We start from the raw sequence: 25,704 nt of genomic DNA on the forward strand, positions 1-25,704 counted from the left end.
AATTTAGGAGTCAATACAGAAAGCAAAAAGTGATTAGTTTGTTAGATCAAATCAGCAACAATAATACATAAAACTAAAGGAATTAGCTAAAAATAAAATATAGTTGAATAGTGAACTTGCATAAATCCACACAGTTCACAAAGCAAGAGCAAAGGATACACCTGCAGACAGTCTAACTTGGAGATTGTCAGTTTAAAAGCAAAAGTCTAATTATAAAGACAGTAACAGTGCAATATAGGAACTGCTCAGTATTAAAGCAAGCAAAAGTCTTTAAGCATAAATCAAACAGCAGACTGTCATTGACTCTTCCTAGTAGAAACCTACAAAGGTCTGTCACGCAAGCAATTCTAAGGAATGTCTGGCACACATCCATGAAAAGGTACATTTGATAGTTTCAGGGGAGTAGCAAAGTATATTCTTCATATAACTTTATGTGCTATCATAGGGCTGTACAAATAAAGTTGCTTGACATAAACCAATCAACATCACAGACACTGTGCTGAGTGAAACAGGCTAATATATGGACTGCTGAAATTCTTAATAAATACTGATCCCCTTCCACAACAAATAAGGGAAATAATGATGCACTTTAAAGCAAGCTAAAGAATACGCCATTCAAAATGAAAAGTAAGAACAGTTATGACAGCAGGCAGCCCCATCCTCGATTATTGCAACATTATGAGATCATCTCGACATGGCTTCCTCTAAAGCTCACAGTAAGTACAACAAAATAATACCATAAAACAAATCAAATGTTAACACTTTTATGAAAAGAAAAAACACAGAAGAAAAAACTTGCATGTATGAAACATATCTGTGCAGCTTTTAAAAGCTACGTTTTCTTCACATGTCACTGCAAACAAACTAAGGCTGAGAGAGTTTATTTTGCGGCCTAATTATGTGAACTTAAACACACGTGAATAAACCTTATTTTCTAAATGATGATACACTGCCAGTTCTCCAGCATGATTTTATAAATGATCACAGACCACATTTTACTACTCTACAATAAATCAATCATTCTTTTTTTTAACAAAAACATTTTTATTCATTTTCAAATACAGCAGTCTATCAAGCCCTAGTATGGGGGACAAACTACACTTTCAACATCTTACAAAATAAGTCATTAAGGGACAGATGTATCATGCATTTTTTGTGGTCGCAAACAGCCCGACCGGACCGTTTGCAACTGCAAAAAAACATTTTTGTATGTACGAATTCCAATTTGTGATTCAGTAACTTGTTACCGAATCATGCTTTGGAATTACGACTACATACAGATTCGGTATTGGGAAAGGGCATGTCAAAGGTATACCTTCCTAATACCGAATCGCAGCAGTGTGACAGAATGTTTTGTGACCCAAATGTGGACACAAAACATTTGCATTTTTCCACCTCCTTCAAGTTGGTGGTAACCCATTCGCAAATGGGAAGGGGTCCCCTTGGGTCTCCTTCCCGTTCATGAATGCATGCAAAAACATTTTTTAAGAGCAGGCAGTGGTCGCACGGACCACTGTCTACTCTTAAAAAAATGAAAAGAAAACTTGTAATTTTTCTTTTTTAAATGCATCCCATTTTCCTTTAAGGAAAAAGGACTGCATTTAAAAAAAATATTGCTTAATTTAAAAGCAGTCACAGGCATGGTGGTCTGCTGTCTCCAGCAGGCCACCATCCTTGTGATTCTAGCATTTCCTAATGGGTCGTAAATTGCGACCTACCTCATGAATATTAACAGGGTAGGTCAATTTGTGAGACATTGGGAATTTCTAAATAAAACTTCTGGAGTTTCATACATTCAAATAGGGATTGGCTCATTGAGATTCACAGAAAATTGCAATTAATTTATAGCTATATAAATAAATGATACATCTTGCCCTAAATTCTCCTCTTGTTTCTCCAGCATTGATATACAAGGAACAGTATGCCATTCTGGCAATAGTACAATGCAAATGGATTCTCACTGATAATCAGACATGACCAATAGTATATTGCTGGAGAGGGGAATCTCAGTTAAATTATCGGCTTACAAGAAAGGATTTACCATTCATCCATAGAGAAATACCCAGTGTATCACTGGGCCAATGGATCTTTGACACAAACTGAGATTAACCAGGAGCTCTACTTCAAGTTTAATTCTCATTCAAAATCACAAATGTTTTTTTTGTCAAAAATGAATATTGTTGTGAGTTTTAACCTTTTTGCTGCCAGGCCTTTCCCCCTCAGGTGCCAAGCCTTTTTTTGGCTGTTTGTGGCAGCTCGCACTTAGGCCCTCATAACTTTTTGTCCACATAAGCGACACATGCCAAATTTGCTTCCTTTTTTCCAACATCCTAGGAATTCCAGAGGTACCCAGACTTTTTGGGTTCCCCTGAAGGAGACCAAGAAATTGGCCAAAATACAGTGAAAAGTTTGTTTAAAAAAAAATGGGAACAAACTGGCTGCAGATGAAGGCTTCTGGATTTTTCTCTGAAAACACCATCAACAAAGAGTTTCTGGTGCTAAAATCACCATCTTCACAGCTTTCAGGAACAGGCAGACTTGAATCAGAAAATGCAATTTTTCAACACAATTCTGGCATTTTACTGGGACATACTCCATTTTTACAATTTTTTGTGCTTTCAGCCTCCTTCCAGTTAGTGACAGAAATGGGTGTGAAACCAATGCTGGATCTCAGAAAGCTGAACATTTCTGCGAAATAGATAACATGCTGAATTCAGCAAGGGGTAGTTTGTGTAGATCCTACAAGGGTTTCCTACAGAAAATAACAGATGGAAAAAAATATTGAAATTGAAGTAAAAAAACAGCAGTTTTTCTCCACGTTTTAATCTGTAATGTTTTCCTGCAATGTCATATTTTTTAAATCAATATACCGTTACTGCTGCTGAATTCTACTGGTTGCAGGGGTATATAGGACTTGTAGGTTCATCAAGAACCCTAGGTACCCAGAGCTAATAAATGAGCTGCACCTTGCAATGGGTTTTCATTATATACCGGGTATACATCAATTCATTTGCTGAAATATAAAGAGTGAAAAATAGGTATCAAGAAAACCTCTGTATTTCCAAAATGGGCACAAGATGAGGTGTTGTGAAGCAGTGGTTATTTGCACATCTCTGAATTCCAGGGTGCCCATATTAGCATGTGAATTGCAGGGCATTTCTCAAATAGATGTCTTTTTTACACACTGTCTCACATTTGGAAGGAAAAAATGTAGAAAAAGGCAAGGGTAAATCTAACAGGCTATACGGTATAAACCAGACTGAAACGGCGTAACGTAGTAAGTAAATAGAGTTTTATTGTGTTAATGTCTTTTCTTATCTCTTATTTTCTTTTCCATAGGTATTCACAAGTCGTAAGTATCTGTACAGTCTATTGTTTCGAATGCTTCTCTTTCTTAATCTTGTCGTTCTTCTTCCTTTTCCTTCCTCAGGTCAGCGTCCTCTGGAAACGCGAGTGGCTCCCGGAAGAATATCGGCAAGAAAACAGAAAAAAAACCACAGTAAGTAATTGGGTTATTTCCTGGGGTTTATCGGTTAAGCAGTAAGAGGGGAGGGCAAGTGGGATATAGAGAAAGAGAGTGCGCCACCCGTGCACCATGCAAAAACAAATGTGGTGTTGGCTTATAAACAAACAGTGCTCCCAGGCTTGAGGGGACAGTCAGGCTCCCTTCTTAGGTAGAGGCCTTCCCTTCCTTTCCCCCTCCCTCCTCCTCCCTCTCGTTCCTCCCAGCTCCCTTCCCCTGTGGGTTTCCCTTCTGTCTGTTCCTCCGAAAAGGAACCGTACCTTGGCAAGCCACGACCCTCCGGGGTCGTGGCTGGCTTGTGGGCTCCTCGTCTCTGATGCTGCGTGTGGGAAATTCCCCCTCTCTGCTCCGTTGTCTCCGTATCTGTCTTCTGGTCTCGGCGTGGTTTGCTCCTGGCCGCCGTCACTCGTCTCCGTGATCCGCTCTCCCAGTGTCTGTATCCTCTGCTCCTTTCCGCCATTCCATGTCTCTGTTGTCCGCTCCTCCTTTTCTTCTGTGCCGGTCCGGAAGGCGTTGTGCGTTTCCCTGGAAACAGGGAAACGCCCCCAGTACGCCGCGGCCGTTCCTATAGGAACGGTTAAACGCGGAACTGACGTGTCGGGGCTCTCCGATACGTCACAGACTGCTTCATCGTGTGGCGTGATCGTGGGCACCCGATCACAGTAAATAACACTTGTTTTGCTATTCTGTATTCCCCCAAGTCTCTCGATAAAAATGGTACCTCACTTGCATGGGTAGGACTAACGCTCGCAACAGGAAACGCAACATGGACACATCACATTTTTACATTAAAATCTGCTGTGCTTTTTGCGAAGTGCCTAGCTGCAGATTTTGGCCTCTAGCTCAGGTGGCCCCTAGGGAACCTACCAAACCTGTGCATTTTTTAAAACTAGACACCTAGTGAAATCCAAGATGGGGTGACTTGTGGGGCTCTCACCAGGTTCTGTTACCCAGAATCCTTTTCAATCCTCAAGATTTTGCCCAAAAAACACTTTTTCCTCACATTTTGGTGACAGAAATTTCTGGAATCTGAGAGGAGCCACAAGTTTCCTTCCACCCAACGATTCCAAAGAGGATTGCTACCGCACTTGTGTTGGTAGACCTAGTGGCCGCGACAGGAAATACCCCAAAACACAACGTAGACACATCACATTTTCCCAAAGAAAACAGAGCTGTTTTTTCCAAAGTGCCTAGCTGTGGATTTTGGCCTCTAGCTCAGCCGGCACCTAGGGAAACTTACCAAACTTGCACATTTTTTGCAACTAGACACCTAGGGGAATCCAAGATTGGGTGACTTGTGGGGCTCTCACCAGGTTCTGTTACTCAGAATCCTTTGCAAACGTCAAAATTTGGCCAAAGAAAACACTTTTTCCTTACAGTTCAGTGACAGAAAGTTCTGGAATCTGAGAGGAGCCACAAATTTCCTTCCACCCAAGTCTCCCGATAAAAATGGTACCTCACTTGTGTGGGTAGGCCTTGTGCCCGCGAATGGAACTGGCCCAAAACACTATCTGGACACATCAAAATGATCAAATACAAAACTACCTTTTTTTGCGGGGAAGGGGGGGCACCTGCGTTTTTAGTCCTAGGCTCAGCAGCCATCTAGGGAAACCTACCAAACCCAGACATTTCTGAAAATGAGACACCTGAGGGAGTCCTGGGAGGTGTGACTTTCGTGGATCCCCCAATGTTTTCTTACCCGAAATCCCGTGCAAACCTCAAATTTAGCTAACAAATCATGTTTTTCCCACATTTCTGTGTGGGATCACTGCACTGGGACAATTTACTACCACCCCATTATTTTTTGTATTTTTTAAATTTCATGGCATCTAGTAGACATTCTGCCCCTCAGGTGTGGATCGGGGGTAATTGCCCCACCTGCCCACTGGTGGGCAGAACAACTTTGACCCCATTTATTTGGGGTGGGGGGTTGACCATATCCCCACCTTCTTATTTTGAAAAAAAAATCTTACATGGTCTCTTGTAGGCTTTCTGCCCCCCTTGGGGGCAGATGGTCCTTCCAAAAATAGGCCGATATGGCCAACAGTAATGTGCCCCCATAGGGAGCGACCCTTTCCCATGGGGCTGCCCCCCCAAACAAAACACACACTAATCCCTGGTGCCTAAGTGGCTTCTGCCCCCCTGGGGGCAGATTAGCTTAATAGAAATAGGCTGATCTGCCCCCAAGGGGAGCAGAAATGGCCTAAAATTAATTTGCCCCCGAGGAACGACCCTTGCCTAAGGGGTTGCTCCCCTTGCGTGAAATTGATGCAAAAAAATAAAAATCCCTGGTGTCTAGTGGTTTCTGACCCCTTGGGGGGCAGATTGGCCTAACAAAAATAAGCCGATCTGCCCCCAATGGAGGCAGAAATGGCATAAATACAATTTTACCCCGAGGAGAGCGAACCTTGCCTAAGGTGTCGCTCCCCATATATAAAAAACAAAAGTAAACATAAACAAAAATATATCCCTGGTGTCTAGGGCTTTCTGCCCCCCCTGGGTGCAGATCAGCCTAATTATAATAGGCCGCAAACAGTTAGGAGCGCACCTGCCTGACATCCCAGCAATTAATCTGCCCCATTGCATCATGGTAGATGTAGTATCTTCAAAAAACGAACTCCATTAATTTTTAAATATTTCACCTTTAAGTAGGTACAGCCTTTACTGTGCATCTCTGGACACATGTGTTTCTGGGTTAGTCCCTTCTTCAGCAGAGAACATATTTGCGGGGTGCTGGGAATGCTGCCATAAATCACCCGGTTTCAGTACCTCTTCCCTGGCCTGCTGGTGCCTGCTCCAGAGCTCGTCAGCCCAATAGCTCAAGGGAGCCTTTAAAGTCACAAACAGTTAGGAGCGCACCTGCCTGACATCCCAGCAATTAATCTGCCCCATTGCATCATGGTAGATGTAGTATCTTCAAAAAACGAACTCCATTAATTTTTAAATATTTCACCTTTAAGTAGGTACAGCCTTTACTGTGCATCTCTGGACACATGTGTTTCTGGGTTAGTCCCTTCTTCAGCAGAGAACATATTTGCGGGGTGCTGGGAATGCTGCCATAAATCACCCGGTTTCAGTACCTCTTCCCTGGCCTGCTGGTGCCTGCTCCAGAGCTCGTCAGCCCAATAGCTCAAGGGAGCCTTTAAAGTCACAAACAGTTAGGAGCGCACCTGCCTGACATCCCAGCAATTAATCTGCCCCATTGCATCATGGTAGATGTAGTATCTTCAAAAAACGAACTCCATTAATTTTTAAATATTTCACCTTTAAGTAGGTACAGCCTTTACTGTGCATCTCTGGACACATGTGTTTCTGGGTTAGTCCCTTCTTCAGCAGAGAACATATTTGCGGGGTGCTGGGAATGCTGCCATAAATCACCCGGTTTCAGTACCTCTTCCCTGGCCTGCTGGTGCCTGCTCCAGAGCTCGTCAGCCCAATAGCTCAAGGGAGCCTTTAAAGTCACAAACAGTTAGGAGCGCACCTGCCTGACATCCCAGCAATTAATCTACCCTGAAACACGTGTATAGAGATGAACAGCAATGACTGCACTAACTTTAGTGAAAAACTACGGACACTTTCAAGTAAGCGTTAAATTTGAACTGCATTTACCAGGATGCAAAGGGGCGAACTCGACTGGGATGTGAGGCAGTGTGCTCCCAACCCCCCTTCCTGTTAAAAGGCTCCCTTGAGCCACTGAGCTGACGAGCTCTGGAGACGCACCTGTGAGCCTGTGAGTGGTACTAGACCTGAGACGATTTTGGCAGCATTTCCAGCAACCCCAGATATTTTTTGATGCTTTCTACTCTCTACTGATGAAGGGCAATTACCCTGAAACACGTGTATAGAGATGAACAGCAATGACTGCACTAACTTTAGTGAAAAACTACGGACACTTTCAAGTAAGCGTTAAATTTGAACTGCATTTACCAGGATGCAAAGGGGCGAACTCGACTGGGATGTGAGGCAGTGTGCTCCCAACCCCCCTTCCTGTTAAAAGGCTCCCTTGAGCCACTGAGCTGACGAGCTCTGGAGACGCACCTGTGAGCCTGTGAGTGGTACTAGACCTGAGACGATTTTGGCAGCATTTCCAGCAACCCCAGATATTTTTTGATGCTTTCTACTCTCTACTGATGAAGGGCAATTACCCTGAAACACGTGTATAGAGATGAACAGCAATGACTGCACTAACTTTAGTGAAAAACTACGGACACTTTCAAGTAAGTGTTAAATTTGAACTGCATTTACCAGGATGCAAAGGGGCGAACTCGACTGGGATGTGAGGCAGTGTGCTCCCAACCCCCCTTCTAATTATAATAGGCCGATCTGCCCCCGGGGGACTGAAAAGGCCTAAAAAAAAAATTGCCCCCCTGGGGAGCAGCCTTTGCCCAAGGGGCCACTCCCCTTAAGTGCAAGTATAAAAAAAAAATCCCTGGGGACTAGTGGTTTCTTCCCCCCCTTGTGGGCAGATTGGCCTAATAAAAATAGGCTGATCAAAATGGCCTAAATACATTTGCCCCCCAGGGAAGTGACCCTTGCCTAAGGGGCCGTTCCCCATGCATAAAAACATAAACTAAATTAAAAAAATATATATATCCCTGGTGTCTAATGTTTTCTGCCCCCCGGCCTAAAAATATTTTGCCCCGCTGGGAGCGGCCCTTGCCTAAGGGGCCGCTCCCTACATATAAAAAAAATAAAACTAAACAAAAATAATATATATCCATGATATCTAGGGGCTTTCTGCCCCCCCCCCCCACCTCGGGCAGAAATGTCCTAAAAATAATTTGGCCCCCTGGGGAGCGGCCCGGGCCCCAGGAGCTGCTCCCCTTATGAGTGAGTGTAAAAAAAAAATTCTCTTGTGTCTAGTGGGCATTTCTGCGATCGAGCAGCAGAAATCCTTGCAGAGATATGAAAGGAAAGCGAAGGCTTTTCCTTTCCTTTCATGCCTCTGCCTGCCCCCTTCTCCCAAGCGGAAGAGAAATGCTGAGCATTTCTCTTCCACATCACTCTGGAAGCATGCTTTCAGCAAGATGGGAGGTGACCTCTGATGAGATCAGCACGCGATCGTGTGCTGACATCATCAAACGTCACTGGGGGGATTCCCCTTCCAGTCCTGCCCTGGGGGGTGGATTGAGGCCCTCGGGGGAGCACCCGCGCTTCCTTTGAGGGCCTATATCTGGACATAGTGGTTACGTCTGTGGCACCTTAGTGCCACGCCACCGGACGTAACCACTACGTCTTTGGCAGGGAAGGGGTTAAGAATTGTATTGATCAAATCTTGTATGTATTTCAACCTTATTATAATCCGCAAATAAAGACATCAAAATCAGGCATTAATTTTGTCAGTGATCAAAAACACGCAATTAAGAAACATAGAAAGCACATTCTAAAAAGGAAAGAATCTATATTCTAGGAATGAGAATGGAAAGATGTCAGTTAGAACCCTTAAAGTGTTCCAATCAGAGAGTGTTCTATCAGCATAAAGCTTCAGTTTCAGAACATCAGCTCAGTAATTAATTAGCTTGGAATTTATGATGCAGTCAAAATGACTTTACTCCCTCTGACCGTTGAGGTGGTTTTCTAGTTCTTGCGGACAGGTCAAACTACAGCTGCTTAGAATGTTGCAAACAGGGAATTGCTTTGAGATTAGAGAGGCAAGGAATTTATGTAAAAAAACCTTAAAAAATGCCAAAAAGAACTGGGAAAATAAAAAATGGAACTCCCTGGTTGATGCTCTCCAGGAGGTTGACACAAAACTGTTTTGGAAAATGGTGGCAGAAAAGAAAGACCCCCATAGAGACGATAACGATCCAGCAATCCAGCCAGCAAGCTGGGTGCTACATTTTGAGAACCTCTACAGGGTAGGTCCCAATAGCGGTAGCAACGAATCTTCATCAACATCTATAGAGACCTGCACTTCCCACAATCCACTCCCTAGAAATACTAGCTTGTTAAGCTTTGGTTTAGACCCTTTCTCCCTAAAAGAACCCTTGTTGGCTCTTCAATCACTGCACAAAGGGAAGGCTCCAGCTCTAGATGGCATCCCAGGCGATTTGTACCTATCACGACCTGGAACATGGTCACTGTACCTAAATCCTCTGAGCAAGGCGATCTTGAGGGGAGGTGACCTCCCCCCTACATGGCGAGGAGCAATAATAGTCCCCATTTACAAAAAAGGTGCAATAGAGTTACCAGCTAACTACAAGCCAATAATCTTAATTGATGTTAGCTAGAAGGTGTTTTGTAAGCTGGTCCTGGCTAGACTCTATTCCCGGATTAATGACCACCAAATTCTTGCAGATCTTCAGGTTGGATTTAGGAAAGGGGTTAGCACAATAGATCACGTCTTTAGATTTAAACTCATCTGCTCGAAATATCTAACGCTAAGAAGAGACCACTTATATGTCGCTTTTATCAACCTAAAGATTGCGTTTGACTTGGTGCCATGTGATGTGCTAAGGAGTATTTTGGAACTCTACAACCTCAACAGTGAACTGCTGAGGCTGATAAAGCACCTTCATGAGGGAACTTATGCACGGGTCCGTTGGGCCCAAGGTGGTGATTTGACATCCTCTATCCCCATTGAAAGAGGGGTCAGACAGGGGTGTGTTTTGGCCCCTACCCTGTTTAGCCTCTACATCAATGGGGCAGTGGAACAGCTGATGCAGTGTAACCATGACGCCCCCAAGCTGGCAGGAGTATCTGTTCCGATCCTTATGTCTGCAAACGATACTCAGTGGGTCTCCAAAACGAATTAGACGCTTATGCTACGTTTTGTGAGAAGAGGGGCCTTGAAATCACACAGACAAAACTAAGTTCATGGCTTTAAACCCACACAAGACCTTTAGGGGGATAATGACCATTGGTGGCCAGTCCATAGAGCAGGTTAGCTAATTTGACTACCTGGAGGTCAGACTATTGGATGACCATCAGTGGTCGGTACAAATTGAGAAGAGTGTCACTGCCCTGCAACAGCGGTCAGTGGCGATTGGAAGAAAAATTAAAAACTCCTTGGGAGGGCAAATCTCACCAGCTATCAGCATATACAAGGCTGTGGCAGTGACGGCTGCAACTTATGGTGCTGAGCTCTGGGGCCATTGTCACTGTAAGAATTTGAGCCTGGTTGAAAACAAATTCATACGCTTTCTGTTACACCTACCGATGAGCACACCTCTTATCCCTCTTAGATTTGACCTAGCGTTTACCCAGATCCATAATGTAATTGCCTTGAGACCTCTTATATATTTGGTGCATCTTTGGTCCTCCGAGCATTTGGCTTCTTACCAAACAGCTGTAGCAGAGTTATTAGCTCTTAATGGCATGGAGTCAATCTCTTGGCTTAAATATATTAGAGATATGTGCCATCACATTAAAATGGAGGAGCTGTGGAGAGTTCCCCGTGGCCTAACAAAGGTAGTGATACCACGCATAAAGCAACATTACTGGGAAATGGTCTTGATGCAGATATGGTCTAGCCAGGGACAAGGTAGAAGGACAGTGGCATTTTTAAATCATAAATGTTCACCAAAATTTGAAACCTATATGGACAATGTACAACTAGCCTACATTAAAAGCCTTTATATCAAATTCAGACTGGGGACCTTGCCACTGAAATCTTTTACCTCGGGGTGGCATAAGGCCGATTGCACTCCGGGCTTCTGTCACTTTTGCCCAACGCAACTTGAGACTTTGGCCCACTCAGTTTTTTTCTGCCCAAGATACTTAACTCCTAGAAGAAAGTGGATTATTCCTCTATGCAGACTCCTTGGAATAAGGAACCATAGGGAATCTCTCCGTATATTGATAAGCGACACAAGTGATAAGGTGGTGTTTGCAGTAGTGAGGTATCTTCAATGTGCCTGGGCAGCAAGATCCAGAGAGATTCCATCTGATTGACTAGCAACCCTGTAAGATGCCTGGTTAAACCATTTATTTGTTAAGATGCCATAAATTGATAGGTTATTAACTGTGTGTTATCATAGATTGATCTTAACAAATTTTTGCTTTTAAGACTTAGGTGGTCATTACATCCTCGGCGGTCTTTTTGCAAGACCGCTGTGCTGAAGACCGCCAGTGGAGGTGGTTTTCCGCTGAGCGAATTATGACTGCTGGCAGCCCTCCGTCCTTTTCCAGATGGAGAGCCGCCAACAGCCATACTGGCGGTCAGCGGGCGGTAGAGGTTGCTCCACCTCCACCGCCCCGTCAACAGAATTCCGCCCACCGAATCACGTTCCATGATTAAGCGTGGCAGTGTTCTGTTGATGGGGTGCTGGCAGCGGAGCAGCCCCCATGGATCCTGTCCCTTCCCGGAGGATCAACGGACCAGGTAAGTTGATCGTCTGTTAGGGGAGGGGGGTGGGGAGATGTTGTGTGCGTAAATGGAGGTGTGCGTGTGAGGATGTAGAGGGGGTGTGTGAGTGTGTGTATGGATGCGGGGGGTGTTGTGTTTGGAAATGTGTGCATGTCTGTCTGTCTGTATGTCTGAATAGATGTGTACATGTATGTCTGTATGTGGCTGTCTGTGTATGACTGTGTGTGTGGCTGTTGCCATGTTTGCTGATATGTGTGCGGGTAGGTGTGTTGGATGGTGTATGCATGCTTGTACGGTGTGTGTCTGAGTTGCGATGTTGGGGGTAGGGGTGGGGACGCGGGTCCTGCCACCTTTGCGTGGTGGCAGGGGGGTGTGGGATGTGCGGAGGAAGCGGGGTGGGGGCTGGGGGAGACCCCTATCAGTGCCGCATGGATTTCATGGCGGTTCCCAACCTCATGAAATCCACGGTGGTCAGCCGGGTCGTAATACCGCCGGCGGGCTTGTGACGGCTGCTGGGATGGAGACCCAAGTCTCCAGCCCAGCGGTCGGATCGGAGAAGTGGCGGATGACCATGGCGGTAACAACCATGGTCATAATTCCAATTTTTTTACCGCCAGCCTGTTGGCGGTAATACCGCCACTTCTCCGCCAACCACCAGGGTCGTAATGAGGGCCTTAATGTATATATTTATTTTTCACTTTGCAAATGTTTTAGGGTTTGGATAGTATACCAACTGTGTGATATTTTAGATCATTTTACCGATATCTTATTTTTAAGATTAATCAGTACATGTATTTATTCTTTTGAATGCTTTTATGGCTTTCAGCCGAAATAAAGAATTCCATTGATTGATTGATCAATTAGCTAATCAAAACAGAACTTACCATAAAGAAAGTTTCAAAAAACTGAGTGGAGTCTCAGCATGAGCCTTGTGCTCTGTGCATGGAAGGTATAAGTTAAGGAATGAGGTAACCTAATCTTGAAACACACACTATTACAGACCGCATATCAAAGATTTTGCAACTTGTTGCTTCTTCTTCAGTCAGCCAATCAGCTTTCAAGGCCCTCCTGGGAACAGGATCACTCCTCTTCTTCTCACTAGGAATAAAATAGTCCACAGAAAGCAATGCTGAGTGAAACAATTCTTATCAAATACAAAGTTTATTCTCCTGGTGGGTCACACCATTTATTGACTTTGTAAAAGCTGTATTTTAAGGTATACATTTCTACAATATCTGACCAAAGGATAGGTTTCTTAGGGCCAGATGTAGGAACCGTTTTGCATGGCGCAGACTGCGAAATTTGCAGTTTGTGCCATGCAAAACGGGCATCGCGATGCACATTCCCATTTTGCGAGTCTGTACCGACTCGCAAAATGGGAATGCAACTCGCAAATAGGAAGGGGTGCTCTCTAGTTTCATTTTCCAGAGTGTATTGCAACTCGTTTTCCTTTAAGGAAAACGGGCTGCAATAAAAAAAAAAAAAAAAACTGCTTTATTAAAAAAGCAGTCACAGACATGGTGGTCTGCTGCCTCCAGCAGGCCACCATCCCTTTGAGTGCAGGGAATCGCATGGGGGTCGCAAATTGCGACCCACATCATTAATATTAATGAGGTGGGTCTTTGCGACCCCCTTGCGATTCGCAGATGGTGTCAGGGACACCATTCTGCATATGGTTTTGCGACTTGCAAATTGCGAGTCGCTCTAACTCGCAATTTGCGAGTCGCAAAACCGTTATTACCTACATCTGGCCCCTATTCATTATTTAACAGTGTTCATTGTGTAAGTAGAAACATTTGCAAACTTAAATAAAAATATTTTATGCAACTATTATTGATTATGAAAAATATGTCTTTGGGAAATAACATCTCACATTCCTGAGCCAGGTCAGCTTATCAGAAAATCCTGCTTTAACTATTCAGGCCTAGTTTGTGTAGTTATGATTGCCTACTACAATTTTTTATTTAAAAAGACTGATTTTTCATTAAAGCTGAAACATTAAGGCCCATATTTATACTTTTTGACGCAAAACTGCGCCATCGCAGTTTTGCGTCAAAAAAATTTGCGCCGTCTAACGCCATTTGGATGCGCCATTCGGGCATCAAATTTATACTTTGACGTACGGCGGCGCAACCAACAGGTGGGAGTCATTATTTCGTGACGCAAACAGCGTCGGTCTGTCGTAAGGCAAACCCACGTAAAAGTGACGCAAATCACTGTGGGTCGATTTACGACAGCGCTATCGTGAATACGCCGTTTTTTTTCACGCTATTGAGTGACATTTTTGCGCGAAAACTGCACTTACAGGAGAGGAGACCCAAAATGGATCCCAGATGCCCCAACAGACCCCAGGAGGATGAGAGCAGACCAGGACCCAGCCAGGAGGAAGCACACAGGAACCAGGACATGTTAAAGAAAAAAAGAAAGTGTCGCTTCAGTGCAGAGGAGCAGGAAATCCTGGTGAAAGAGGTGACGGAACACCAGCACCAACTTTTCATATCCTCAAAATTGCCACTCAGTAGGAGAGAGGCCATCTGGAAAGAAATTGTGGACAAGATAAACAGTGTGGCTGAAGAACGCCGGACAGTCACCGAGTGTAAGAAACGCTGGCATGACTGTAAACGTAGGACCAAAGAGAAAATGGCCAGGAACAGGAAGGCAGCAATGCAGACTGGAGGGGGGAGTCCAGCACAACAGGACGCTCTGGACCACATGGAGGAGATGGTCGCAGCCGTCATCCCAGAGGAGATCGTCACAGGGATACAAGGACTGGACAGCGCAGACTACCACGACACTACGCACATGCAGGGTAAGTCGCATGGGGAATTACAATGCAATAATGGGGACTGTAAGCAGGGGGGGGATACCTACTACACAATGCATGTAACTTAGCACATATATGAAGTGGCATGTGGAAAGGGGCACGGCAGGGGGGAATGCCCAGTACTGACCATAGCCGGGGCACGACAAAATACTGCCACCACTACAGTCCCATGGGGACATCCTGTAATTACAACAAGAGAGCCAAGGGAAACCAGTGACAGGTGGGAAGGACACTACCCTGAATCCACATCCAGGCACTTGTTTTGCACAAACTATTCCCCATCAACTAGGTCCCTACCTGTAATGCAGTAGCAAATACAACAACTGCAACTTAACTGCCACCACAGTTGACAATAACACCTCTCATCTCTGGGCAGCTATAGTACCAAATGGCAGGAACCCCACCCTGGAACATACATTCCTAAATTAGGGGGTGAGGATGACATCTGCAACTACTCCTAGAAATAAGACAAAGCTACCAGTACACTTAAATGCCGAATGTCCATAACTGACACATACATAAGCCTAAGTAAACAGCAATAGGAGCCACACAGCACTAACGACACACACATGCTGCATACGTCAGGGTCCCTCACGTGCCTGCCTAACAATGCTACATCACAAATGTCATACTGCTCAGACAACAACATTGACGAGGGGACACAGGCAACTGGTCAATGAAACACATCTGCACAGTCTAACCAAAAAATAGGACATTCATACGATAAACAGGCCAATCCAGTAAGACACACATGAGACCCCATCAGATACAAACATCAACAATGTTTACATCCATACCACATCCTAACATTGACATACATAGGTCATGCCACCTAACATGTACAGATCATGCAATGTGAATAAAAAGTGTATGGTGCAGGGCCTGTGAGGCAAGTGTGCTGGCAGGGCAGTCACAACACCCACAGTCAGTCAAAGTGTAGCGTGGCAAGTGAAACGTATACTTTGCGCAATAGCCTCAGGCTGGAGGCCTTTGTGCATCTTACCCTGAATGTACTTATACTCATTTGCTCACATCTAAGTGCCTCAGAGCACTTTGCACTAAATGAATCTCATTGCCCTTCCTATCAGTTAATGTAGCAAATAGTCAGTCCTAAGGTGTTGGCAATTAGTCAAATCACCCTGTTTTGCCTACTTCTGCACTGGAGTTTGCCAGAACATATTCACTCTGTGGCCCAGTCAAGGATACCGTCTGGTTCGTTGATGAGAGATGTGGTAGGGGTTAAGGTTTGCCATTCCTGCGTAGGGAAACTTTGTCATCACAATGACATATGTCTTTTAAATTCACTTCCTCGTCCCAAGACACGCATGGGGGAGTTTACAAACAGAAAATCACATCTAGATGCTGCCTGCCTTGCTGCTGATGCACAACCAGATCCCAGCCCATTCCTCTGATATGAGGGATGATGTCTCCCCTGTGATTCAGACAGCCAAGCTCCAAACTTAACATGCAGTGCTATATATAGAACAAGCAGAGGGAGAGTAGAAACTGTTAGGCACCATGATAGCTGTGTACCAATGTATTACTCTCCTGCGGACTATTTCAGTTCTAACTGTGTGTATTGTTTTGGTTATTGGGGCTCACACCGAAATTCCTACAAGTCAGTTGTACAATGAAACTTCATATCCAACAAATACTGTCTGTGTCATTTGTGTATGGGAACATACCGGAAAAGATAGAAATGTGTAGGACCTGAGTGACCACCACTTCCCTGAGAAGTCCCAAAGATGTCATGGGCTTGGACTTCTAAACATTCCTCTGTTGTGGGAGACCAGAGGCACTGCTAGTCTGTCTGAGCTAAATACAATATCTGGGTGACAGAGTTATTTACAAGTGGGTCAAACTTAGTCCCCCACACCATTAGCTATCCTGCTGCCTAGAAAGCCAAGAATCACATGTAGGATAATGAGAGCCCACCCAAACAAATGTCCCTCCATAACAATAGTGAAACACCGAGGGAGGAGTAGGACAAAAAAATGCATATTCCAAAATGATTACAAATCAACACCTAGAGATGTCCTGGCAGGCATGTCTGATAGCTCCATATCATATATGTGACACACAGGTGGGCCATAGGCCTACAACAATGCCCTATGACAGACAGCAGATACCAAGACAAAATCAGAGTACAAAGTAAAGGCATCCAAAGGCTTGTATCTTAGTGCTAAATGATCTCAACACAGACACACTAATTGTACCCTGTTTCTTTGCAGAGGAACACGGATCTCCTGCCGATATGCCTGTCCATGAGTTCCCTGATGACATGGATGACGAGAACATCAACCTCACACAAGAGACCATTGACATGGTCCTCGAAAGCCTCCAAACCCCCCCTTCAGTAACAAGGAGGATCCAAGATGAAGCAGCCACCACAGTCGAACCACCCGCCACCCCAATTGTAAGACCTGCCAGCTCCAACACAGCTGAGGACTCTGACGACACTGGCACCAGCTTCGAAAGAACAGTCGTTGGGGTCCAGCGGGAGCTGGCCAAGGAGGTGCGGGTGGGGATGCAAACTATGGCAGCCAGCCTTGAGGGGGTGCGTTCGTGCATGCTGTCAACTGCTGATCAGGCAGCTGCAATGCAAGCCAGAACATCGCTGTTGGAGGAACTTTTAGTAACACAGAAGGCAATCTGCACAGCTGTCATCCAGTTGACCAAACAACTCCAACAGCAAGCCAGTCAGCGTGTGCACGAATGCAACATCGAACCCCTCAGGGCAGACCTGGCTGCCTACCATCGGGATGTGGCTGCCATTCTGAAAAACCAGCACGCTCTCCTTGCTGCAGTACTGCCCTTCATAACTGGACAGGGATCAGCCCCCGGGATGTCTGCCTCCATGTCTTCTGACACTGAGGTGTGTGTTGCTCCTTCAAAACCAACAACAACAAGGACACACCAGGCAACACACACATCAGAAGAAGAAGACATGGAACAGATAACATTCACACGCAAGAGTACCCGGAAGCCCTAGTCCCTGCACCATGCCCCACTCTGACCAAGGTCCTACGTTTTGACACATGCCAGCCTCACTCCAACTACCCTCAATGACTGTTCGGCAATCTACTGTTTAACTTGTCCACATTGGCTGTAAATGTTTCTCTCCTACCATTTGGCAATTCCTGTTCCTCTGCACCGTCTGTGACATCACCCCAGCATGTCAGGAGCATCATCCACACCCTGTAAATAGGATCACCATTTAAGAATGCACCAGAACGGACTCACCTAACATTGTTAATGGACTTTTTGCACTACTCCACCTAAAAATAAATATCACTTGCACACCAATTGTGTCTCTGTGTCATTTCACACTTCAACTGTGCAGTACATAACTCCAAAGTGGCTGTGTGGCAACCATGTTGATTCTCTAGACTACTGTCCTGATTTCATGTCTACTGAAACATCTGTGCAGTGGCCAGGATTGCATCATAGCTTTACTAGACTGAGGAAAATAACTGATGTAGGGACTAAGCACACACAATCATGCTGTGTTGGACAGAATGAGGCCCCATCCATAGCTATTCTAGACAACTAATGGTGGATGAGAAATGTAGGCACCTTGCGATACTAACACAATACATTATGCTGTAAAATGAAAGGAATGATAACCAAATTACACTGCATCAATCACCCTTACAGCGTATACTACCATGAAGGAAAGTCATGCTCAAGCAGTACACACATGATGTAGGTCAGCAATGACAGCAACAAGACAAGAGTGTGAACAAATACTCATCTACAAAGCTCTCCCTGAACTTCACAATGCTGTCCGACCTATCTATTTACCTACAAAATCAACTCTGGAAGCACTCTTTGTGAAGTAGGATACATACCAACCCCAAATCTGGATGATCTATGCACACTACCAATGGTGGCTCTCCCACACGGTGGATACTTACCAAGTTAGCACACGGGTAGCTGGCATGTTAAACCTCAATAGCCTGGGGATAGCGAGCATAGGACACAAATGTCATACTAAAACTTTCTGCTACACTGATGTCAAGGCCATGAAAAGGTAGCACCTAACGCATCTGGTAAAGGGTTAACAATTTTTTTATTTCCAATAAGTAAGAAAAGAGGCAACTAAGGGAAAGATAACCCTACATTAATCTAACCTGACTACTACTAACCCACAACTGTCCCTAACTAACCTAAGCTAAACTTACTCTACACATGTAACGAAACGATCTAAACATCAACCCCCCACCCACCATTATGAGACAAGACACATGCAGGACAACACTTACTAACCTACACACATACTATACTATCCTAAACAAACATATTTTTTTTTTGTTTTGTTTTTTTAATATATTTTTTTTTTTTTTTTTTAATCAAACAGGAATCCCAACATTGCCCCCCACCCATCCACCCACACAAAAATATTAGATAGAAAGTATAAGGACCCCCCACCCTCTTACCTAACACTAACTAAGCTAATTACCTATACTTATCCTACAACTAACCCCCCAAACCCAACTAACAGTATGAAAAGAGGAAAGAGGGGAGAGGGGAGGGGTAAAAGTTCAGGAGGGCAAAATAACTAAGGATTTGCCCTTTGAAGTGTGCGACGGATGGAGCGCACCTTCTTTTTAACCTCCGCCATGTCCTCCGTCAGGTTGTCAACCTTTTGGATTAACCTGTCCAGTTTCCTAGACAATGCCTGGAAGGCTGCAGGGTCAATTGGAGGGTCACTGCTGGTCTGCATGCCGGTGGAGGTGGAGATTGTTGCTGGAGTGGAGTGGCCACGGGACAGCCCTGCTCCCAACACACGGCTGGGTCCAGGTCTTGAGGAAGATGGCTGGTCCGTCGCTGGGTCCCCTTGGGCAGACCTGGTGGTTGTAGGTGGCACCGTTGGTGGAGCCTGTGGTGTGGCATACCACGCCCCGGAGGCCCGTTCCGAATTGTATCTGCGGGCCATCCTCCGATACCCACACTGCACCTGCAGGATGTGCCTGTACCTCATTGCACGGCGCTCAAACTGGTTGCGAGCTGCGGCACTCAGGTTTGCAGCTGTGAAGGGAAAAGGCAAATATTGAGCATAGAATTTACAGTGGGTTGAATACCACAATGGGTAATTTGACCATTACTAGCAATGTATTGGTTGCAGCAATTGTTACAACATATGTCACGGGAAGGCTCAGAGGAAGTACATGTGAATCATGCATACTGAAGGGCATATCACATATAGCATATCCATGTCTCTACATGATGGATGACATCACCCTAAACTACTCCTACAATTCATACCTAAGCCATTATACATTATGGCACCAGCTCGTCCGCATACTGACTTCACTACATATGTCATTCTATGTGATAAGAATCACACTCCTCACTCAATGGCATTTCGAAATAGTTGTGTGCTAAGATTGAACCCCTGGCCATGAATCATATGTCGACACTATGGGCCAGATGTAGGAATTGATGGGAAATCAACTAGCAAATTGCAAAGCTGAACGGTGTCTCTGACACCGTCTGCGAGTCACTATGGGGTCCCTAAATCCCACCTCATGAACATCAATGATGTGGGTTCCAACTTGCACCACCTTAGCAACTATGGGCACTCACGGGGATGGAGGCCTGCTGGGAACAGCAGAACTCCATAGACGTGACTGCTTTTAAATGAAGCAGGTTATTTTTCACCAAGTGTAGGCCCTTTATCTGAAAGGAAAATGAGCTGCGATTTGTTTAAATTCACAACAATTGATTGTTCGTAATTTACACAATAATTATTGCTCCCCTAGACCACTGGCTGTTTTGTGCAGGAGTATTTTGGTCCACTCTCAAAGGTGAAGGTTCACAATGAGGACCCCTTCCAGTCAGCAAGTTGGTTAGCAGCCACTTCAAGTGGATGATAACAGCTACTCACTTTGCAACCACGTACTCGTTAGCAAATGGGATTGCCTACCACTTTGATTTGCAAGTAGGGCTGGTAAACTCCTTTATTTTTTTACTTTAGAAAAGCATTTTGCGAATATGTACATGACCACCAAAAACATTTTGGATTAGGAAACAGACGTTTGCAACTCACTAACATCAAATTATGCTATTTGCAATGTGGAGACATTTTGCTACATCTGGACCTAGGTACAAACTCAAGTCACAAAGGCCCGTATTTATACTCCGTTTGCGCCGAATTAGCGTCGTTTTTTTCGACGCAAATTCGGCGCAAATCTAACGCCATATTTATACTTTGGCGTTAGACGCGTCTAGCGCCAAAGTATAGGCAAATTGCGTCATTTTTTTGCGTGAACGCCTTCCTTGCGTTAATGAGATGCAAGGAAGGCGTTCCCGTCTAAAAAAATGACGGCGACGCAAATGCGTCGTATTTATACTCCCGGGCAAAAGTCACGCCCGGGAGGTGGCGGGTCAAAAAACCCCGCATTTGCGCCACTATTTAACGCCTGGGTCAGGGTAGGCGTTAAGGGGCCTGTGGGCTCAAAATGAGCCCAGAGGTGCCCTCCCCTGCCCCCAGGGACCCCCCCTGCCACCCCTGCCCACCCCAGGAGGACACCCAAGGATGGAGGGACCCACTCCAGAGACATTCAGGTAAGTTCAGGTAAGTTTAATTTTTTATATATATATTTTTTTTTTGGGTGGCATAGGGGGGCCTTATTTGTGCCCCCCTACATGCCACTATGCCCAATGACCATGCCCAGGGGACATAAGTCCCCTGGGCATGGCCATTGGGCAAGGGGGCATGACTCCTGTCTTTACTAAGACAGGAGTCATTTAAATGGCGTCTGGGCGTCGAAAATAATGGCGCAAATCGGGTTGAGGCGATTTTTTTGCCTCAACCTGACTTGCCCCATTTTAAGACGCCCTAACGCCATTTTCCCCCTACGCCGGCGCTGCCTGGTCTACGTGTTTTTTTTCCACGCACACCAGGCAGCGCCGGTCTGCTAGCGCCGGCTAACGCCATTCCATAAATACGGCGTCCGCATGGCGCTTCAGAATGGCGTTAGACGGCGCTAAATTTTTTGACGCTAAACTGCGTTAGCGCAGTTTAGCGTCAAAAAGTATAAATATGGGCCAAAAGGTGTTAAGTACGTGTAACATACTGGTTGCTACAGTCCTAGGTACCCTGTTTCACAGTAACATCCCAGTCTTTGTGGGTGGTGTGGGAAGAACAAACAACAATCCCATGATCAATGCACAACCAGGAGTGTACAGGAAGTGCAACAAGCATGTGCCTTCACACACAACACCTATGAAGGGCTAGCAACACGTTGGAGTCAGCCCAACCTTGTCACATCCCAGGTCCACACATGTCAAAATGATATGACTTAGCCAAACATAACATACTATTAGTGAGGCATGTTTTACAACACACACAGAGGAGGTAGAACACCCATTCACATGATTCAACAGAACACCTAGGCCATTGCACTCAAGTCACACACACTTCGAGGTCACCTTGTGGAAGTACATGCCCCCGGAAGATCCGACCTACAGTGTACACAGTCCATCCTCAACTAGGAAGAAGCACTTGTCATCGAAGCCATGTGCCTAAGCTATCTGGGAGACTATCAGTCTGATATGCTGACTCAGTTAATGGCAAGTTCCTGACCAAGTCTAACATTGACCAGTGTGTTCAAAATGAGTCATGCTATTCCCAATAGTCGCACTAATTGAATGACCTACTGCCCCTGAATCTGAGAGATGACTAGGGATTGCTTTACCGAAACATTATTCAAATTTGATATCACACCAAAACAACAAAGCCAATGAACGGCCAGCACATCATATCATGAATTGTCCTGAACACACAGTAATCCATCATGCTTCATTTCCAAACAATGTAAATAGCACTTAGGCAACACTCACTGTAGGTATCGGGGTCGTCAAAATGGGCTACCTCACCAACGGTGTACGGGGCTGGTCCACCTGTAAAGCATGAAAGGAAGATTATACTCAGACTGGGTGAACAGACAAATAATTTCTGTTACAATGACAGTGTGTGAATATTACATGGTAATGATACACTTTCACACATGCTCATCCTGCCTGGCTGACTTTGTATTCTAGATTATCATTGGATGAGTCTCCTGCTCCAGTGACACACCCTACTACACTCATGCAGTGGCCAGGACAGTCATGTGTCGTCCAAGTTACTCCTCCATTAGTAGGCCCGAACAATCATGTGATCCATACATCTCAGCATGTGCATCCCAGAGAGAAACATTTCACAACTGGTTCCATGAGGACTGCATGACCACTCACAATCAAACAGGCTATGGGGACAGGTTCAACACACAGCAACCAGACACACATGTGACATATGTGTGGACAACATGACTAACTTCATGTGACGTGAAGGCAACACACAGGTGTTGCATCATCATGTGTTTGCAATTTTCGGTCTAGCTATGGCGTCTACATATGTAGGTATGTTGTTTCTACATGACGTACTCACTGGCCATTATGACCAGTAGAGTACAAATTGAGCAGTTCACGTGTTGCTTTTCAGACACAAATGCAACACTACATTCCATGCAGCTACAGCCATCTGGTATGTGTTGCAAAGATAAGGCATCGGCCTGGTAGCATAGGTCTTCATACACACCCGGCAACAAATACACATTTGGACACATATGTATACCTTTGTAGCGCAGCATTTGCATCATTTTGTGACGCAGAGAGGGGGCTACTTAGCAAAATACAAATAGATGTTGCATTTTACTGCTGTTATTGGGTGTACATGTGTAGCAAAAATGGGGATTTATGTGTATGCCCATGGGCCTAGGTTTCCCTAGTATAACACGCAGTCAGCTACTTATTTTGCAGATTGGCTACCAATCATCACATGTTCACGCACACATTCCTATTATTCCCATGTAATTGATTATTACTCACCAACATAGCCACCAATCTGGAATCCCAGGTGGTCCAGCAGGTCCTGTTCCCTGCTGATCAGATCTGCCCAGCGGTGCTTGAGTTGATGGACATTCCTCATACTCCCGTAGACCCGGACCAGGTGATGGCGCACCTTCTCCCAACGTATTTTCCTCGCCTCCGTGTGATACCCCTGTATCACACGGCCCCCAGCCTCCAGCATCAGTGGGAGGAAATGGCTTACGAGCCATATGAAGCCCCCCAATTCGTCCTCACCCATCCTGGACAGGCGAGGCCTACCTGACATGATGCGAGGTGTAAAAATAGTACCAAAGAAAAATGAAAGAAAAAGTGGGAAATGGGGAAAGGTAGAGGTGTGAAAGAAAAAGAAGAAGGAGAAAAATAGCCCAACTAACACCCCAAACTATGCTACCCACAACAGACTCCCACAGACAATACAAACTATCACAGGTATAGACAAAACAACACTAAACAGACTGAGACAATGTTTGACAACAATAAAAGATTGACACAAAGACAAAATACAAGGCACACAGGACACTAAAGCAGTAAAACACAGGACAACACCTTTCACACAACCACACAGTCTAGATAACTCTGAGACTGCAAAGTGAAAGTGAAAGTCAACTCCCAGTACAGATTTGGTAAACAGGATATCCTATTACATCACTTCCTGCATAAAATGGCCGCCGTTTTTATTTTCGCGTAATGCGTCATATTTTCACGCATACACAGATGTGCGTCATATTTTTTGACGCTTTACAGTGCACATGATGCGGAGGGTAAAAATATGCTATGAATATTAATATTTCAAATTGTACATGAGATGACCAACATATTGTGCATTTTGCGTCAATTACACCACGCATACATCATGGGCGTCGTTTTTTTTACACGTACAGTGGTGCACATGATGCGGAGTCAAAAAATATGATATGAATATTAATAATTGATAATGTACATGAGATGACCAACATATTGTCCATGTAGCGTCATTTTGACCACGCATACATCATGTGCGTGGTTTTTATTACACGTACAGTGGTGCACATGATGCTGAGTCAAAAAAAATGCTATTAATATTAATAATTAATACTGTACATGAAATGAGCAATATATTGTGCATATAGCGTCATTTTGACCACGCATACATCATGTGCGTGGTTTTTATTACACGTACAGTGGTGCACATGATGCGGAGTCAAAAAAAATGCTATTAATATTAATAATTAATACTGTACATGAAATGAGCAATATATTGTGCATATAGCGTCATTTTGACCACGCATACATCATGTGCGTGGTTTTTATTACACGTACAGTGGTGCACATGATGCGGAGTCAAAAAAAATGCTATTAATATTAATAATTAATACTGTACATGAAATGAGCAATATATTGTGCATATAGCGTCATTTTGACCACGCATACATCATGTGCGTGGTTTTTATTACACGTACAGTAGTGCACATGATGCAGAGTCACAAATATTGTGGATGTAAATAATAATTTGAAGGTGAAATATCAAGACACTTTTGAATACATTTGTATCTGACTCTGCATTGTGTGCACTCATGTACATGAACAAATTATGACGGCCATGCTGTATGCGTAGAATATGGAGCAAATTGATCCAAATGTCTTCATGTGTTTAGCTTTGGAAAGGTGATTTGTCATGGTAAAACGGTGCGATGTGAGACACATTTGTGTTTGTATCTGACAAATGTCCGTACTTTTATGTATAGACGGCCTTCACACTGTGATGTTTGGGATACGTTAACTAATGTATTGACCATATTTGACAACATATTTGGTGTAATTGCTGATGGCTATTTTGAAATGAGGTTTTTGATACCATTATGTATTCCGTCTCCAAAATGTCCCCACCTTTATGATGGGGATGCTTTTATCTGTAGTCCTAACAGGGAGTGGGAGAGTCACTTTTAGTTTTTAGGGGGCTGACCATGTCCCATTATGATTTTGTGTTTCATATTTGTGTAGGACTTGTGACATTGAGGCCACATATGTGCCTTATGCATGTGTTTAGTTCACAAGTACATGATTCCTGTATGTTCTGGGGGTGGTAGAGGTGGAGTTAGGCCCCCAGCACCCTAGGATTTGACCATCCAGAATAGCTACTGTATCCATGGAGTATTTTTATCATATCCTGGC

Source organism: Pleurodeles waltl, chromosome 2_2, assembly GCF_031143425.1.
Source record: "Pleurodeles waltl isolate 20211129_DDA chromosome 2_2, aPleWal1.hap1.20221129, whole genome shotgun sequence".
Classification (NCBI taxonomy): domain Eukaryota; kingdom Metazoa; phylum Chordata; class Amphibia; order Caudata; family Salamandridae; genus Pleurodeles; species Pleurodeles waltl.